This window comes from Solanum tuberosum, unplaced genomic scaffold (genome assembly GCF_000226075.1).
Source record: "Solanum tuberosum cultivar DM 1-3 516 R44 unplaced genomic scaffold, SolTub_3.0 scf00521, whole genome shotgun sequence".
NCBI classification, from domain to species: Eukaryota; Viridiplantae; Streptophyta; class Magnoliopsida; order Solanales; family Solanaceae; genus Solanum; species Solanum tuberosum.
Window position 1 is genome coordinate 304365 of NW_006239439.1, and position 10262 is coordinate 314626.

Here is a 10262-nt window from a genome sequence, read left to right on the forward strand (position 1 = left end):
AGTCAGTCTCGTGGAATGAAGACGCGTACCTGAACAAACTTTTCTTAATTTCTTTTCCTTTTTATTTAGGTTTTTTGTTTTCTATAAATAGGGCATGTAAACCTCATTTTTGGGGGTTGGACATTATTATTCTAGTTTTACTTTGTGACTTTGGAGATTAAGTTGCAACCCTAGTTATTATTGATTTTCTACATTCGTTTGAAGATTTTGGCTTTGCAACTCAAGTTGAAATTCTGTGTTTATTATTCGTTCTACGTAAGTTCATGATTTCTTCATCTAATATTATGAATTGTGTTCTTGCTATTATGGGTAACTAAACTTCACAACTAGGGTTGTGGGATCCATGAGCGATTAACAAAGTATGAATAGTAAATAAGTAATTCTTGAATAGTGTTTTGCATGCATTGATAATTCTTTCGTTTCAAAGTCTTTTTAACGAGTGCACGCGTTAGAACTCGCTTTGTTGCTACTTGCCGGACCAAGGAGGTAATTAACAAGAAAAGAATTATCAACATAGATTTAGTGTGATACTATCTAATAGGCTAGTGTCGATTGGTGCGAAGTAATAACTAAGCCAAACATCGATTATGATGTCTAATATGAGGTAAAGGTAAGGGTTAGTAAATTATACACACGTAGCCGGATCAAGGTGTGGGGTGAAATTCTCTAGATGCCGGACCAAGGATTTAGCGATACCTAAATTATCACTTTGCATGTAATTCAGTAGGAAAGGGTTGCTGTTAGTAGGAATACTGAGTTATGAGCTTGTGGTGAACACGTATACCCTAGTTAATTTTCTCATCTTGATAACAACCGAAATTGACTTTAGTTTACTGATTACTTACTGAATTCTTACAATTTGTTAAACAAATCCCCCCTTTTTATTACTTGTTTCTGGAAGTATTTTGGCTAATTGAATATAATTGTTGGTTAAAGTAAAGTCTAAACCATTTTCCTCGTGGGATCCATCCCAACCTACAAATTGGGTTCTTTATTTGATAACGATCGCTTATACTTTTTTAGGGAGGTGTAATTTGAGCGTATCAGATTATAGCCTTGAAAGGGAAAGTTTGATCTAATTACTTGTTGTAGTAGAATTATGTTCAAGTTGGTGATCCACTTGAAAGGTGGAGGTGCTTAATTGCTTTGTATATTGTAATCATGGCCTGGAAGGCATAGTTTTATGTATTGAAGTATTATCTTGATATTGTTGTTTGAGTGTATAAAGTGAAGGATTTACATGTGGTTTTAATGATGGAATGATGGTCATGTATTCAAAGTATTTGTGATTGTATTGAAAGGCTATTTCTCTATTTGACAGTTATGGATAATAATATTGGAATGTCAAGGATCTCTATAGTAAACGTTGAATCTAGAATTGGTAGGCTTATGCATCATTTCCTTGTAGAATGAATGTGTCTTGACTTGATGGTTATGAATTGATAGGCTTTAGGCATTTAAAAAAAATGATCCAATGTAATGAAGACTCTAGAATCGATAGGCTAGTAGCATTCCTTTCATGAGTATGAGAATGTAATGAGGGACCATGAATCGATAGGCTTATGGCATTCCTTTCATGTGGAACCTAGAGCTATCCTTGAAAGTTCCATGGATCGATAGACTTAAGGTATTCCTTCCTTGGTAATTATGTATCATGGGTCGATAAGCCTATGGTATTCCTCCCTAGTACATGTAATGTGAATGAAATAATCTATGGGAATGTAGGCTAAGCATCGAGTGGATAGGGTTAGATGGAAACTCTCCCGATGTTAGGTTAGAGTTCCAAAGAACATCTTCCTATCCCATAACTATGTGCCAACATAGGATATTAGCCATTGGATCCAATGTGCATACAAGATAATATTATCGTTCTACCTTAAGCAAGGGGAACACCTCTTTACAGTGTGTGGCTATATGACACCGGATTCCATATCTAGCTTGCATGGTCTATGTCTGTTAAACGCTTATTCCCTTCATGTGAGATGTGCATTATTGTTTCTTGATAGGTTCTACAAAGTGTAGGTAGTAGTGTGCGAGTCTATCTATACATTGCACGAGTAGGCTTTGATAGGGTCATAGTGAGTTCTCTAAGTCTAAATGGCTAATGTATGAAAGTCCTCTAAATGAAGTTAAAGAAGAATGTTGACTTATTGTCTATGAAATGATCAATGCGTAGGTTAGATTGATGAAATGAGTTACTTAGCATGTTATGTTGAAATAGAAGGGTTCTTGTCTATTGTAGCCTTAGGGAATATCTAGGTGTGGTATGAAGAGGTTGTGTGGGCAGCCACTTCATGTCTTACTTAGGTGTGTCTTAGGGTAACTTTAGATGGAGGTCCTAAGATGATGAAATGACTTACTTGACGAATATGCTTATGTGTTGTATGTTGGTACTAGTTGAGCATGATTACTTGTAATGTGAAGCATGATAAGCGGTAAGTTCACTTTTTGTGATCTTAAGGTGGTACCTTAGTGTGGGTTGTGGTATGGGACGCTACCCATACATTGCATAAGGTATAGCTTGAGGATTACTTGAGGTGGAGGCTCAAGATAAAGGTAAAGGGTTGTATGTGATTTTGTTCAAATGTGGTAAGGTGACTTGTATGTTGGTTGTGACTATTATTATGCCTCTTTTATAAATGTTCATGAAAGTTTTACTAAAATGGCATAAAGCATGACTTACAACCAAAATGTCCCTTATAAAGCATGTAAAGCATGGTCATCATACTTAGTACATTTTTCTGTGCTAACCCATATTCTCTTATTTTTACTACAAGTGTAGGTTCTGGCAAGTGATTGATCCAAGGTAGATTGAAGTGCTTGGATAGAGTTTTCCTCCAAGTCTTGGTATGTCCTCATGGATTCAAGGACTAGAACTCTTATGTTTCCTCTTTTTCAACTTATAGACATTTAGTAGTTTTCGATTGTAAAGGGGCGTATTCCTAGTATGTTTTGAGAGTGTGTCTAAGATGGCCATGTGAGACTTAGTCTTCCGTTGTGTCTTTTTGAAAGATTGTTAATTGTATATTTTAAATCACATGGTTTTATTAAAGGAAAGTTTTAATTCCGTACTATTTCTATTATCTATACAATGAATGAATTCTATGAGGCTTGTAGAAGACCCCTTCGGGGTCGAGTACGTAGGTAACGTCTAGCGGGTGCTCTCGGGGCGTTACAAACATGGTATCATAGCATAAGGTTTTGGGAATGGTTTTAGGGTTTATGTCTCACAAGCCACGTCTAGTAGGGTCTTGTTCATCGGTGTGAGTCGCGATACATCTATGAACGAGAGGCTATAAGACTCTAAAAAGTTACACTTCTTTCATATTCTTGAAGTCGTGCCTTAGAGTTTAGCTTTATAGATGTCCATTTTCCTAGTCCTTCTCTTGTGTTTATAGGAAATGAGTACAAGGGCTAACCCAAGAAGGGAGGATGAGGAGATGGTGAATGAGGGAGTTCCTCCTCAAGGAAACCGAGTTCCGGTGGTTCCCCTGGACATTACTAATGAAGAGACTAGGGCGGATTTTCTAACTCTAGCTCAAGCCATGACGACTCAAGCTAACCCAGATGTGGGGCCTAGGGTGAATGCTAATGAGAGTACCGTGGCCTCAAGGTTAAGAGAATTTGTGAGGATGAATCCTCCTATCTTTCTTGGCTCTAGAGTGGGAGAAGATCCCCAAGAATTCTTGGATGAAGTCTATAAGATAGTCAATGCTATTAGGATATCTTCTAGGGAGAAAGCGGAGTTGGCTTCCTATCAATTGAAAGAGGTGGACCAAGTGTTGTTCACTCAATGGAAAAGTAATAGGCCTCTAGAAGCGGGTCCTATATAATGGGAGGAGTTTAAGGGAGGTTTCCTTGGTAGGTACTTTCCCCGTGAGAAGAGGGAGTGTAAGGTTGAGGAGTTTATAAATCTTAGGCAAGGTAACATGAATGTGGACGAGTATTCTTTGAAGTTTACCCTATTGTCTAAGTATGCCCCATCCTTGGTGTCTAACCCTCGGATGAGATGAGTCAGTTTGTTACCGGTATATTCGACCTAGTCAAGGAAGAGTGCCATACAACAATGCTTCATGATGACATGAACATTTCTAGACTCATGGTGTATGCACAATCGATTGAGGAATCCAAGTTGAAGAGGATGAATAGGGATTTGAAGAGGGGTAGATCCGATGAGCAAGGTCAACCTAGGTTCAAGAAGAGAACTCCTAACCAAGATTCTTCAAGTGCCTCTAAGGCTAATGAGGAGAAGAGTGGTGGATCTCAATTTTCTAAGCCACTTTGTGCTACTTGTGGGAAGAGGCATCATGGGAAGTGCCTAGCCAGTACTAGTGGATGCTATGGGTGTGGAAAAAGTGATCACCAAGTGAGAAATTGTCCTACTCTTGCGGCTAGAGGAAGGGAGGCCAAACAAGCTTCTTATGTTGGCCCAGATCCTAATGCTCCAAAAAAGAACCGTTTCTATGCTCTTGAAGCTAACAAGGACAATGGAGCTAATCCGGATGAAGGTACCGGTAAGTTATAGTTCCTTGTTGTTATGATGAGGTCCTTATGTTGTTTTTTCATGTTAGCCTTAGTTGGGTTTTCTCCTAAGTGGGGGATGGTATGTTGAATAGTAAGGTTGTTGAGAGTGTTGATATACTTATCTCTTTCCTTCTATTCTTATTCAAGCTAGAGATCTAGAGTTCCTAGTAGCTTGTTTTATGTTTTGGAGTCTTATGTGAAAATGAGTTTCCATGGTCTCCTTATGTTATGCATGTTCTATTTGAATTCTTGTTAAATGACAAAATGATTTTTCATAAATGTGTTCCTCATGTTGATATGCATCTATGATGAGTTGCCTAAATATTTCATGAGTTGAGTTGTTAAGCATGCTTAGAGGTGTTGTTGAAAGAGTTGCATAAATTGCCTTATGATGTTATGATGAGTGTGATGTGAGTTGGAGAAGGAAGTTCCTCCAATGAAATAAAGAATGATGATGTTTTGTGCATAATGAGTTTGTAGATGTAGTTCCTACTTTCTTTTATATGCATTGAGCCTTATTGATGTGGAGTTGATGTTTCCTACTATGTTTATGCATTGTTTATATTGATGTTGCATGATTGTTGGGTTGCTAGTCTTGAGTCGTTTTCCCTTAAATGTGTTTAAAGTGTCATTTGAGGACAAATGTTCCTAAGTGGGGAATAATGTAATGACTCAAAAAATGATAGGTTAAGCTAGAGCCTAATGTGTGTGTGTGTATGAGTATGGTAAGAGGTTTGATGTGGTGAAATATTGACCCGAGCCTTGGGCTAGAAGTCAACTTCAAGGCACGTGTTAGACTCCTTAGTTGACAGACTCTTTTTGATGTTGGTTAAGGGTTGCAAGGGCTTGTGCTAAGCCAAGGGGGAAAGGCCTAAGCCAAAGGCCAAGGCCCAACCTTGGCCAAGCACAGCTTCATGACCACGGACCACTTCACGGTCAGTGGTCCTCACCATGGTCCGTAGAAATGGCCGTGAAGGTCACTTGGTGGCATGGCAAGCAAGACAGCTTGGCCAAGCTACTCCTCAAGTTCCACGGACCAATTCACAGCCAGTGGTCTTCACCACGGCCCGTATAAGAGGCCGTGAAGGTTACTTGGCTTGGTGGAGGCTTGGTCACTAAATGGAGTCACTGCTTAGAGGACCACGGGCCGTGGTCCTCCTTCACGGACCGTACAAGTGCCTGACAGGGATGGCTAAATAAGGGTGTTTTAAGTAATTTTGTTTTAAGGTTTTATTAAGTGGGGTTGATTTTTAAATGGTTTATATTATAAATATAAATATTTTCAAGTCCTAAAACACTTCATTTACTCCTTTATTCAAGAGACCCAAATCAAAACCCCCAAAGATCTTCTCTCTCAATATTTCTCTCTCAAAATCATGGAAGAAGAAGAAGTGGGAGCTAGGATTTGGATTCAAAGATTTCTTCATCAAATTTCATGGGGAAATTTTATTAAAAGGTATGGTGATCCTTCATCTAGGGTTAGTTTTCACCCTAGAGTCAATTTGAAATAAGTTTTCAAGCTTTCAAGTTAATGAAATTTCAAGGGTTTTACTCAATCTCATGGGTTCTTTCACCAAACGATTTTAAAGGTTTATTAGTATAATATTATGATAATATTGATGTTTAGTTGATGATGTAAGATGATTTTACTCCTTGAACCCATGATTCCTCTCAATTCCTAAATTGTGGCTTATAAAGTGGGTTTGTGGATTATGAATGGATGATGGTGGATTTATGCTTAGATTGATTTAGATTATTGGATTTTATCATTATCTATGCTTAATTATGGTGAATTGTTTGTAAATTAAGGACTTGTGATTATACCCTTGAAAGGGCAAGTTTGACCTAATTACTTGTTGTAGTAGAATTATGTTAGAGTTGTTGATCCACTTGAAAGGTGGAGGTGCTTAATTGATTTGTATATTGTAATCATGGCCTGGAAGGTATAGTTTTATGAATTGAAGTATTATCTTGATATTGTTATTGGAGTGTATAATGTGAAGGATTTACATGTGGTTTCAATGATGGAATGATGGTCATGTATTCAAAGTATTTTTGATTGAATTAAAAGACTATTTCTTATTTGAAACTTATGAATAATAATGTTGGAATGTAAAGGATCTCTATAGTAAATGTTGAATCTAGAATTGGTAGGCTTATGCATCCTTTTCTTGTAGAATGAATCTGTCTTGACTTGATGGTTATGAATTGATTGGCTTTAGGTATTCTTTTCATAAATGATCCAATGTAATGAAGACTCTAGAATCGATAGGCTAGTAGCATTCCTTTTATGAGTATGAGAATGTAATGAGGGACCATGAATCGATAGGCTTATGGTATTCCTTTCATGTGGTCCCTAGAGCTATCCGTGAATGTACCATTGATCGATAGGCTTAAGGCATTCCTTCCTTGGTAATGATGTATCATGGGTCAATAGGCCTATGGTATTCCTCCCTAGTACATGTAATGTGAATGAAATAATCATTGGGAATGTAGGCTAAGCACCGAGTGGATAAGGTTAGATGGAAACTCTCTTGATGTTAGGTTAGAGTTCCAAAGAACATCTTCCTATCCCATAACTATGTGACCATATATGATATTAGCTAGTGGATCCAATGTGCATCCAAGCTAATATTATCGTTCTACCTTAGGCAAAGGGAACACCTCTTTACGGTTTGGGGCTATATGACACCGGATTCCATGTCTATCTTGCATGGTCTATGTCGGTTAAGCGCTTATTCCCGTCATGTGAGATGTGCATTATGGTTTCTTGATAAGTTCTACAAAGTGTAGGTAGTAGTATGGGATGCTATCTATACATTGCACGAGTAGGCTTTGATAGGGTCATAGTGAGTTCTCTAAGTCTAAATGGCTAATGTATAAAAGTCCTCTAAATGAAGTTAAAGAAGAATGTTGATTTATTGTCTAAATGAAATGATCAATGAGTAGGTTATATTGATGAAATGAGTTCTACTTAGCATTATATGTTGAAATAGAAGGGTTCTTGTCTATTATAGCCTTGGGGAATATCTAGGTGTGGTATGAAGAGGTTGTATGGGCAGCCACTCCATGTCTTACTTAGGTATGTCTTAGGGTAACTTTAGATGGAGGTCCTAAGATGATGAAATGACTTACTTGACGAATATGCTTATATGTTGTATGTTGGTACTAGTTGAGCATGATTACTTGTAATGTGAAGCATGATAAGCGGTAAGTTCGCTTTTGGTGATCTTAAGGTGGTACCTTAGTGTGGGTTGTGGTATGGGACGCTACCCATACATTGCACAAGGTATAGCTTGAGGATTATTTGAGGTGGTGGCTCAAGATAAAGGTAAAGGGTTGTATGTGATTTTGTTCAAATGTGGTAAGGTGACTTGTATGTTGGTTGTGACTATTATTATGCCTCTTTTATAAATGTTCATGAAAGTTTTACTAAAATGGCATAAACCATGACTTTCAACCAAAATGTCCCTTTTATAACTTGTTTTTGCATGGTCATCATACTTAGTACATTTTTGTGTGCTAACCCATATTCTCTTATTTTTACTACAAGTGTAGGTTCTGGCAAGTGATTGATCCTAGCAAGATTGAAGTGCTTGGATAGAGTTTTCCTCCAAGTCTTGGTATGTCCTATGGATTCGAGGACTAGAACTCTTATGTTTCCTTTTTGTTCATGTAATAGACATTTAGTAGTTTTTGATTGTAAAAGGGTGTATCCCTAGTATGTTTTGAGATTGTGTCTAAGATGTTCATGCGAGACTTAATATTCCGCTGTTTCTTTTTGAAAGATTGTTAATTGAATGTTTTAAATCGCATGGTTTTATTAAAGGAAAGTTTAATTCCGTACTATTTCTATTATCTATACGATGAATGAATGTTATGAGGCTTGTATAAGACCCCTTCGGGGTTGAGTACACCGGTAATGTCTAGGGGGTGCTCTCAGGGAGTTACAGTAGGGACGAAAAGCTTAAATTTCTAGAAAATAAGCTGATGTAGTGGTCTACGGATCCCATCAACGGTCTGTCAGTCGATCCACGGACCGTGAATGTCATTTGTAGACCCCATTATGTTTTCTACAATTTGCTAAGTGTTAGTAAGAACCACGAAACCCACCGACAGAACGTCGATAGAACGACGGGCCTTCGACGGGGGTTCGTCGATCCAACCTAGGGAAAAAATTGACCCGACCCGGACCCCCACCAAAATAAAACCTCTCATTTTTAAATTCATCCCACATTTCCCCCAAACATTTCAAACTCTTCCTACACCCAAAAAGACCCCTCAAACTCCTCCCACTACATCCATAACATCCTCTCATTCCATTTTTACTCCCAAGTACATCAGATCTCTCCCTAATCTTTCCCCTTTTCCCATACTCTTTTCTCATACTCTTTCTCTCCCACAAATCCCACGGTCCAGGTTCGGTGTCAAAGGCTAGCCAAGGTACAAGGGTTTCATTGCATGAACACACTCACCAACTTTGATTTACTTGTAAGGTAAGGATTTCAAAATAACTATGAACTTGTCATTTTTTTCCATTGAAATCACGAAGTTGAACTTGACCTTGGGTAGGAGTCGCTTGTTTAAAAACTAAAGAATTAAGTCTAATGCACCCTTGGGACGAGGGTACGTGAGTGGGTTGTCTATTTGATTCAAAAATTGGGTCTGACATGTCTAATTGAAAGTCTTGACTTAGGATTTCATAGTCTCTATATTTGAAATCGGAAATTTGTATGATTGAGACCCTAAGGATGATAGACTACCATGAATTATGTTGAAATGCATAGTCTAGGTAGTTAAACAAAAATGGATTGTGATTGTACATGGTGGTTTATGTCTGCTAACCTGATGCACAGATACATGCATACTGGTCGACGCCCATGATCCAAAAGCAACTTCCCAATATGATACTTCAAATCTCATAAGTCACACATAGCCATAATTGGCATCACAACACAATCTTCCAAAACTACTTTCACATAATTTCATCTAGTCATAAACCATAATAAGCATCAAAACTCACCGTTTACTCTCTCAATCCTTGAAACATCACCCCTTCCAAGTAATCACATCTAGTAGAGACCACCAGACAAGGGAATAAATAGAGAGATGATATGGAGTTAAGCTCTATGGCACGACACAAGAGTAATGAAGAAAGTGAAACTTCAATTTTCCTATAACCTCTCGCACATATATGTGTCGCAACTCACACCGATGAAAAAGACTCTACTAGACGTGGTAGACGTGGCTTTCAAGACTTTGAACCTAACAGTAATCTTTAAAACATTATGCTCTGATACCAAGTTTGTAATGACCCGAGAGCACCCCCTAGCCGTTACATGTGTATTCGACCTATCAGAGGTCTTATACAAGCCTTAGCATTCATTCATCGCATAGATCATAAAAATCACTAAGAATTTAAAACTTTTATTCAATAAAACCATAAGACTTCAAGAGTCATCAACATTTGAAAACATCAATACGCAAGCGGAGCTACTAAGTCTCTTTAGCCAATCTTAGACAAGAACTTAAAATGTACTAAGAGACATGACCCTTTACAAATGAAATGAAACTTAAGTGTCTATTACAATGACTGAGAAACTTCTAAACATAGTCCTCGAATCTTGCGGACATACCAAAGACTTGGAAGAGTGAAGCAATCCAAGCAACTCTAAAGCACAATCTCCTCCTAGTTACCACAACCTACACTTGTAGTAAAATAGAAGAAAGGGGTTAGT